The 10,770-nt window shown below is 26.2% G+C and overlaps 1 non-coding gene across 1 annotated transcript; it reads left to right on the forward strand.

Annotated features, from left to right (window-relative positions):
* Positions 1-6,302: 6,302 nt before the first annotated feature.
* On the forward strand, positions 6,303-8,495 carry LOC103495305 (uncharacterized). The gene is made up of 4 exons (XR_007820184.1): positions 6,303-6,579; positions 7,349-7,784; positions 7,893-7,958; positions 8,198-8,495. It is a non-coding gene; the product is annotated as an uncharacterized LOC103495305 (transcript).
* Positions 8,496-10,770: the final 2,275 nt, after the last annotated feature.

The following is a 10,770-nucleotide window of genomic DNA, read 5'->3' on the forward strand; positions in this document are numbered from 1 at the left end:
TTTAGTAGTTGCTTTCATCTTTCATAGTAATATCAAAATAGACTTAATTGATACCAAAAATGCCTAAAAAATAAATACACAAATCTCTTTATAATTACGTAATTTGATGAACTGATTTTGATAATATATGAGATGACAAATTAATCATATTATAAAAACTAATTAAAGTTATTAGTATTAAAGATTTATAATATATTATAATAATTAGATTAATATGTTTTGATCAATTAACTAAATAATCCTTTCTCAAGTATTTCTTGAATAGAGTTTTTAAAATTAATCTAATTTGCTATAAATAAATAAATTTAATTTTTTTAAAAAAAATTAAAACAATATATAAAATTGGCACCTTAATTTTTAATGTCTACAAATTTCATATTTTCTATTAATTAAATTTGCTATTTATGCCATCTATTAAATTAAATTTAAAAGAATGAAAATAGATATTTATGTAAATTAAAAGAATGAATTTTTAATTTGAAATTATAAAGATTAAAAGAAAAATTAAAAGATTCAGGAAACATGACACTATTAAAGTGTTGAAATTAAAGAATCAGTAGATCCAATCTCAAAATAATTACAAAAATAGAAAAATTTGAAACCTGATTAACATAAGATAAACTAGTGATTAAATTATTGCCCATTCAGATCATAGGTAAAATAAATCATATTTTCAAAATTCATCTTTTTTATAAAAAAGATAAATAAAGAGAGAAAACTTGTTCTTTTAATTACAAATTAATTTGGGCTGGCAAGAGGGATAAAAAAAAATTAAAATAAGAAAAGCGATTTTAGAGATTTTTAATTAATAATTAACAACTAATCAAAATACCCCATAGAATACATATAGAAGACTTTATGTTTATCTTAAAAGTATTACAAATCTTTAAAATCATAGGAAGCCAATAAAGATAGGGTCAAGAATCAAGATTGATAGTATGGAAAAAGAACTAAAGAAATAATGATTTGACTACACTTTAATTTATACCTCCATGTACGTTTTGTTTGCAAATTATAGTTGGGAGGTGTTATATACGAGTGGATTCAAGAATCAAGGCCGATAAAAGCGACATAACAGAAAAAACGTCATGGTAGACGAGACTAAAGATAGACAAGAAGGTGGGGTTAGAGCAGTTTTCGATGCCAAACCCATTAACTTGTGCATGCATTATGGGGTTCAGTCAAGTCATTTTAAACTTGAGGAAGGATTTTAGGTATTGACCTTGAGTAGGACCAGGTCTACGACATCAAAACAGCTATTACATACGCTAAAACCCTAATTAAGAAGAAGGGAAAATACAGGTCCATTTGCTACACATTCGTTTTCTGACTTAAGCATCAAAGGTCGTGTGTCAAACACTACACCTGGTATGCAGACTTTTTCCATCTTGCGCATTGTACATCCTTCTCAAAATTATAAATTTGATCGTTATTATCAATGGTCAAATATATATTTTTTTAGCCGAAATTTGGCATTAAGAAGGTAATTTGGATGATCACTTGTTTAGGATTATTTCTATTAATACCTCCATACATAATACAATACTTAATTAACTACTTAACTCGACATTAATTAAATAATTTTGCATGTTGATATCTAATTTTTTTGTATAAATTAAAAATTATAACAAAATTATTTAAAATTGTTCTACGATTTTTGTTTCAAATTATTTTATATTTCTTCTAATTATTCGTCGTAAAAAAAAACATTATACACGACAACATTTTAGAAAAATACGTACATTTATATGAAAAATCTTCGATATCTTTTAATACATTAGAGAAACCTAAGATTTTATCTAAAAAAATGAAATGATATTGATGTTCTTTTCATCTATAACATGAACAAATGAAAAAGTTCGATAGATCATGATTAGAAACAAATGGATATGTATCAACAAGTCGTGGGGAGGAAGGAGGCAGGACAATAATAGAGTTCTTGAATTGTTTAGTAATTTCTCATGAAAAAAAAATAGACAGAGAGAGAGAATCAAATCCACACTAATTGCAAATGGAATGTTCAATTATTATTTTATATTTTCATTTTGGTCTATCAAGATTTTATTCCATCTCTCCTTTTCTTTTTCTTTTTTATTTTTAATACTCATTATTATAAAATTTGTTTTATTATCAATCCCTAGCTGCCTCATCTCCTTTGAACCAATCAAATTATACCCATTGTTGCTTATATCTCTCTCCAACATGATCTTTAAGTGAAGAAAAATGTATGTATATATATGGTTCATGGTTTTGTCTGTTTGTATAGCTTCTGCATGCTTATTATATATATAGTTTAACAATATTTTTGTTTCTAATTACTTTTGTGTAAAACTAACCATTTACTTCCCCCAACTTTGGCTGTGTAATGATTGAATCGTAAAAATAATAACCCATGAATAACTTTAGCATATGTTACAATTTACTTTCCCCAACTTTGATTTTGTAACAATCTAGGGTATGTTAGGAGGGTTTAAATTTGAAAAATAAGTAGATTTGAAAAAATTGGAGTATTGGTAAAAAGTGATTTTTGTTATTTATGATTTAGATTTAATAATATAAATAAAATAATCATTGTTGGGCGTAGGAAAATCATATTCATCCATATATATGAATCTTTAAGGGGAATTAGTTTATAAGTTAATCATATATGACAACATATTTATTACCATTTTGTATAATACAATGATAAATATAGGAGTGGTGACATATTATATATTTACAGTTTGTGTAGTACAATCAAATATAAAGAGTTCATATTTATGTACTAACACCCTAAATTAATATATAATAATTTGCTTCTTTTTCTTTCTTCTTTTTTTTTTCTTCTTTTTTTCTTCCCCAGATGCTACCAATGAAAAAAAGTTTTCATATATAAAAACATTTTTCTTTTAAAAACAAATATCTCCCTCTCTCTCTCTCTCTCTCTCTCTGTGTTTGGTTGGAGAGTAAAGCTCGCCGTAATCAAAGGTTTAGAGTTGGACTTTTCCTCCAGCTACGTGCATGTTTATTATATATATATATATATATATATATATATATATATATATATATATATATATATATATATATATATATATATATATATATATATATATATATATATATATATATATATATTAACCTTCTTATTTTGTTGAACAAAATGTTTACAAATGATTTTGCTTTTACTTCTATAAGTAAGTTTGGTCGTCACTGTCATTTGATTCCTTTGTGATGTGTGTTTAATTCATTGATAGAAATAGTGTATGCAATACATAAAAGAAGACATGGTTTACTTTTTATCTGTTGGTATATGGGTTATTATAGTTTGAAGAAAAAGTTACAATTTAGTTTTATGATTTATGATTATAAGGATTTGGTTTCTACATGGTTTGATAAAGTTTCTACAAATAATTATTATATCAAATTATAGAGATTATTTACGAAGTTGGTCAAATTCTAAGATTAAATTTTAACTTTCTTTCAAAAATATATATATATATATATATATAAATAACTAAATTTATATTATAACTTTATATTAGTTATGATATATTTAATTTAAAAATTAGTGGTTTATGAAATTAATTAATGTTTAGTTGAAAATAGAACTAAAAAAAACGCTCTTCGAACTTAAAGCTTAAGAGATGGAACTATCATTGAATTAGGACATAAAATGAGAAAGATACATTTTGATAAAATTACTAAAAAAATACAAAATACAAATTCTTCTAAAAGTCAAAAGACTAAAAATGTAATTTTCTTATCTTCGAATAATCGTAATAGTTGCATTGTCATATGTTCATTAAGAACCGTATAAAACTCTGATTCATTTGGGTCGTAACGTATTATTTTATTTATATGTTTTTCATTTCGTCTGAAAGTATGTTTATATTACATATCATCGATTGATTAGTGTTACAATCTCGATACCGAAATTAAATTAAAATCTTAATCATAATCACCCCCATTTATATCTTCCTTTTTTCATATTTGTGAGTCATTGTTTAGTTGATTTTTCACATTTGCTTTGAACTTAAAAAGGGGACAAACAACACACACGAGGGGAATCTATGTCGGAATGTCTTCTTCTAGAGAAAAAACAAAAAAAAAACTATATTTTAGAAAAGTACAAAAAGACAAAACCCTAAGACATAAAAAATATATAGATAATGAAAAAAAAAAAGAGTATAAGAGAACCATCAAAAATATAATTGAGGGAGGAATGTTTACAATATGTAGTTTTTAAAATTAGGGTAAGATTCTTATTATAATTAGCTAAATGTGCAAAGCATTTTTTTTTAATTATTTCATATTTGGCTATAGTAATTAATTATAATTAATACAATTATTAGGTTACAATTTCAAAATATTATTTGATTAAATTATTTATCAATTATAATATTAAAATTCATTCTATCTCACCAAGATTTTTGTGACCCTAATTTATATAATGTAGGGCAAGCAAATAACTTTGTCAAAAGAAAAATAATATAAGAATAAAAATAAAACATGAAGCATGGTGTTATTTTATTTATTTTAATCATATATTTGATAATTGATCGTTTTTATAATTCTTTAATAAATTTTTTTTTTTATATAAAAAAACAGCCATTTTTCAAAAATCCAGCTAACTAAAATACATTAGTTTAGACTTTAAGGTTGAATTTAAATTTTGTTAATTTTTCTTCACCAAAGTTGAAGCTACATCTTAATTTAATTTTCAATCTAAATTATAAAATATTTTATAGTTGATTTAGAAGAATTTTATACTCATAAAATATTTATAAATATATAAAAAAAATTAAGTTGAATAGACTCCAAAATTTTACTATATTGGTTATATTTCACCGATTCTTTAAATATTCATATGTGTGTGTTTTTAATAATTTAATATTTATGATTGTGAGTTTAGATTATATTTTAATTTTACGTGTTATTTTTGTAAAACAAGTTAATTTATATTATTTTGAACTTATTATAAAAGATTTAGTATTAAATATTAATTTCAAGTTTAACTTGAAATACTTTGAACTATAATTTTAAAATTAAAGAAGATAATTATATTGGTGATAGGTAAGAGGTTTAAAATGTTGAACAAAGTATGGATAAAATGTTGAAAGTGGATGAATATTTCTAAAATTATACAAACAAAAAATTAAATACTCTAATTATACTTTTTTAATAAGTTAAATATGCTTATAATTTGCACTTATATTCACATTATTAATATGTTTTGTTTGCTTCATTCTTATGTTTCTTCCATTTTTGGATCGAAAATAAAGTAAGCTATATATTTATATAGAAGAATATGCCTAAAAAGGGAAGGAATATACCCTAATCAACGTAGCTAGAAATCTCAAAAATCCATATTTTAAGAGGACATTAAAAACCTGTCTCCTTTGTGGACATTATTCAAAGATTAAACATCTCGAGATGCCTATATTCTATCCTCTTGAAAAAAATTTACAAAAACACGATAATATTCAAATGTCGTCGCCCCTATCTTCGTACCCACGAAACAATCTCTCATTCAAAGATTACATGTTTGAATTCCTACTCAAAATTAACAGGTATATTATAATTGAACATACTTCGAAGTTTACCTGCATTTTCTTCAGATAATTTCAAATTTTGGTAGACATCTAAAAAACAATGTCAAAATATAGATAATAAAACAAAGAAAACAGTATATTTTTTCCAAAAAAATATAAATGTAGATAATGAAACAAATAATAACTTATAAGCACGAAAGCAATGTTTATAAACGTATATAAACTAAAAACCAAATGATTATCAAATCTTCGCTGGCTAAACCCTTTAATCGGTTTTCAATATTAAAGCAAAAACTTCTCAATTGTATTGGTTCCCATTAAAAAACATTAGTAATAAATATAAAAATGAGTCCTTTTCAACAAAGTAATAATTGGATAAAAAATCTCTCAAATATTCTTAAATCATCCAAAGTCAACTCCATCTCACAAAAACTCCCTATAAATACAAACAAAAAAACCCCTCAACTCTTCCATTAAAATTAATCTCCAAACAATAATCATCAAAATTAAGGAATATTTAATGGAGCAACTCAATGGAAGTTTCATAGCTAATCATGAAGAAGAAGATCATGAAGAAGAAGAAGAAGCAACTTTCATGGCTCAATTACTCTTCAACACCAAAGCTAATTCCCCACCTGACCCTTTCATGGCTACCCTTTCTTATGATCAAACACCTTCTTCTTCAACCTTTTATAGCCTTTCACAAGAGAGTAGTGATGAATTATTATTCCCCACTAATGAAAATAATAATCATCATCATCATCATTATTATTATTGCAATCCAATGAATAATAATAATGATAACAGTAGTAATTATTTTTCATTGGGAGAGCTTGGGAATTATTACAATAACAATAATGGGAGCAATTTCCATCTTCAAGTTCCTGAGGACTCCATGAATGTAGAGGTGAGTGAGAATAATAGTTTGCAGCCTTGTTTTGAAGAAACTGATCAGTTGATAAAATTACCTGAAGAAGAAGCTGCTCATTATCAAACTGAGATTAATTGCAAGAAAAGATCAAGAGGAGAATTTGGGGATCATCATGTAAGTATATATATGTGATATATTTTTCTATTCATTAACTCATATAATTTTAAAATGCATTGTCTAAGCTTTCGAGTTTAGTCGTAATCTGATACGGGATAAAGTATAGAAAAATGTGATTATATATATATATATATATTATCAGTAGTTTGATGTGTTACGTGTCGTGGTGTTATAAAACCCACATGTGAGAGGGAGTATTTGTAGTTTTAAAAATATATTGAAAAAGATTAGATTCAAACTCATCGATAATTTAAGTTTGATTAAGCTATAAATTAATTTTTGATTATCATAGATTCCCAAATTTTAACCAAAAAAGAAAGTTCTAATAGGTTTTCTTTGAAAATCTGTTAACTTAATTAGTTCAAATATATGATCATAATATATTTTTATCGATGCTCATTCAGAGGAAAACTTTTTGATAGATAAAAATGCGATACATTTTAAGTTTTGTGTGTAATTTGATGATCAAAAGTTTAAGGTAAATTTTGATTTTTCTTTTTTTTTTTTTTTTTCTGGTCTAATAATGATATGACATCTTATGAGATATTTAACTCGTTCAAAATCTTTACATTAGTAATATTATTCTTTTTACCAATAAAAATATGTTATGTGATTTTTTTTTTATGTAAGAAAGATGAGATGTGTGAGATTAATCAGATTCCACCTAATCATCACTCGTTCTCGAATTTATAATTTTTTTAATATTATTCTATTTAAAAGGTTAAAAACATTTGGGTTGATTTATTGTTCTACAAATAAATGGTAGGTACAAAAGGGAAGGAACGAGAGGGGAAAGAAAACTCAAAAGCTTACCTCAAGCACCAACACTGAAGAAGATGGCAATGGTGGCCTTAGCAGGCAAAGCACAAGCACCTACTGCTCGGAAGACGAATCCAACGCCTCTCTCGATCGAAACGGTGGAGCTAATTATAACTCGGGGTCAAGTCTGAATGGGCCGAACAAATCCCGAGCCAGCAGAGGTTCAGCCACAGATCCTCAGAGCCTTTATGCAAGAGTAAGAGACAATAATAATGAACAAACTTTGAGAAAGCTAAGGAAAAAGAAACATTTGGAAAAATGAAAAATCCATATTATTCATTGTTTGTAATAATTATTAATGTTCAAATTTGTTACAGAAAAGAAGAGAAAGAATCAATGAGAGGTTGAGAATCTTACAGAATCTTGTCCCAAATGGAACAAAGGTAAGCAAACGAAGAAAAAAACATGAAAATTACCTTAAAAATTTATGTTTTTTGTTGGAAAAAAGGCATTGAATATTTATGTTATTGCCTATTTTGGGATGTGTGTAGGTTGATATCAGCACAATGCTTGAGGAAGCTGTTCAATATGTGAAGTTTCTACAACTCCAAATCAAGGTCATTTACAAATAATGCATTATTGCCTAAACAAGACTTTTTTTTTTTTAACGTTTGGATGTGTTTGGTTTAACTTTTCAAGTGTTATTTTAAAGTTTATTTTAAACCATTTTAATCAAAAGAGTTTAATAAAAATAATTTGCAACACGAAATGGATATCGAACATTTTACATTTCTGAAAACTAGTCACTTTTAGCAGCAAGATTTGACATCTTCAGCATAAATGATTGTTTTTGCAGCTACTAAGCTCTGATGATTTATGGATGTATGCTCCGATTGCTTACAACGGAATGGATATCGGACTTAATCCGACAACCCCAAAAACAGCAAAAGAGAAAGAATTATGAAACGGAGGAGAAGATAGGGTGTGATGTATAATTAATATGTTGAGAAGAAAAGGTTTAATCTTTTGGGGAATCTAATAATGTGTCTTTTGTAAAACTTCTTGATAGATTTTTCTTTTTCATCAAGTTGGTGATGAACAAGAGGGTCATATGAGAGTTTGGTAGAGCGAATTCAATTCAAGGAGTTTTCGAGTTTTCGAACCTTTTGAGATTAAACTGTATTGTAAAGGCCTAATTTAAAGATAATGCAAATATATATATACCTTACAATCAAGCACTCATATACAATCTTAGTGGCTAATAAGACTATACATAACCTCCCATTAACCACAGACAAGTTTACACACACATTGTTTTTAAACTTTCATAATATATATACAAGACCACTTCTCTGTCCCCGCTACATATGCACACATGTTAGACCAATACACCTATATACATACAAAAACGTAACTACGGTGTTGTACTAGTGGATATGTTTTGGAGCTAGCTGTGTCAAATAGGCTGATGAAGAAGCTAGATCCTGGGAACTCTCTCTCGCAACCTAAAGAGAAAAAGAAAACATTTGAAAGGGGAGAGCACCCAGTGTGTGAGACAAGTTTAAAGGAAACATTTAAACATCAATCATGGCTGAGAAATACTTTCTCAAACAGGGCTTAGTAATCGCAAATGTAGCAAAAACCTGTGTTATAATTAAGAAACCATGTGTCTGATAAGTAATCAATTAAAGAAAACTAAAACATATGGAGATATCATTCAAACGGTCTCAGGTAATAATTAAACCAACTGATCTTGTACCCTAATTCAGCTGATCATTGAGTGCTTCATATTTTTGGTCTTTGAAGACGTTGAGAAGTCAAAAGCTATCCAAACATCCTTCATTCTGTAGATATGTACTCCAACAATAACTTTGTTTCTAAACTTAAAACAAAAATAAAAGTTAGTTAATTTGGTTGAAATGAAAAGAAAATATTAAGGTTTGGAATTTGAATTTTACTCACTCTAGGGTTAGGGTTAGGGTTAGGTGATCAATTAAAATTAAAATTTTGTTTTAATCTATCTTAAACAATTATTTTAAATTATAAATTATATTTTGTATTTATATATTCGCTAAATATGTTCCAATATAAAGCTAAAATATACCAAAACACACTCCATATTCAAGTAAATTTAACAACAAAAAAAAAAAAAAAAAAAGTAAAAAATCACCGTTGTCAGCAGGTATTTTATCAACTACGAAATGTAGGTATGTTATTTTTTAGCTTTAAAAAATGAGTAAACGACACTTAGAAATCTGCAATCTCAATACATTTAAGAGAGAGTTTAGTGTAGAATAATGCTCTGGAAGTACTTTGCTTGTAATTTCAAAAATATTCTCGAACAATTTCAAATGTTTCATTAATATAAACCCTTAAAAGGGAAATATTCAAAAATAATATTCCTACGATTGGTTCTAAGGAAAAAAATTATCGGTACTTTTCTTCGAAAATTACCTTTAAATTTTTAAATTGTACTTGAACTTTCAAAAAATAATTATTTGAAAAGAAAAATATATTTAGAAATATAGATGAAAACTAAATATGAGAAGTTACATTCATTAATATCAATAACTATTAAGAATTTTCTTTAATAGAAAAATGTATTTGTTTCTCATTTTCTTCAATCTCTATACCCCAAGATCACATTTTTTCTAATTTTTCAGTCTTATTCTCTCCTCATTTCTTCAATACTCTTTTTAATCCCTTTCTTTCATTTCTCAATTACTTCATATGGAGAAAGATAGGCCTTACCATATTCCATCAATAGCACCTCACATACGTCTTGCAAATTGGACTATTTGTTATATGTTTATAAGGTTTATTGATTGCATTCGAGCTTCTGTCTGTCTTGGGGAGCGTTCTACGCACTCCCTAAATTTAACTTATTTCTCCTCTTTTTTTTCTTTTTCCTCTTTCTTTTCTTAAATATCGAGACTTTAAATAAACAGGAACCAGCTAAACATGGCAAAACATTAAGAAATTTTCGATATCTAACCAATTATTTCTTCAAAGTTATCTTGAGTCGAAAAAGTACCAATAATTTGAAGTACACTTGCATAAATATTTCATCATTCTTTCATCAATAATATATATCATTTATCATTTATCTAATAATTCTTACTCCAATTTTCCCAACATAAAATAAAAACTCAAAAATTCAAGTTAAAAAGAATGAAATCTTACAAATTCCCAATATCAAAATTTTCATCCCTTTGTTAGGTATAATGTGAATTAGACAAATTGATAAATGCCAAATTCTCACTTCAACAACTTTAATTCATTATCTTCATCATCATCCCTTTATTTTATTTATTTTCTCTCTTTGTTTTTTTATTTTATTTTATTTTTCTACTAAAATAACTCCATCTTTTATAATACTTAAATAAAATAAAATAAAGAAATTATTTCAATTTCATATAATTTATACTT

This window comes from Cucumis melo, chromosome 1, assembly GCF_025177605.1.
Source record: "Cucumis melo cultivar AY chromosome 1, USDA_Cmelo_AY_1.0, whole genome shotgun sequence".
In the NCBI taxonomy this organism is placed as follows: domain Eukaryota; kingdom Viridiplantae; phylum Streptophyta; class Magnoliopsida; order Cucurbitales; family Cucurbitaceae; genus Cucumis; species Cucumis melo.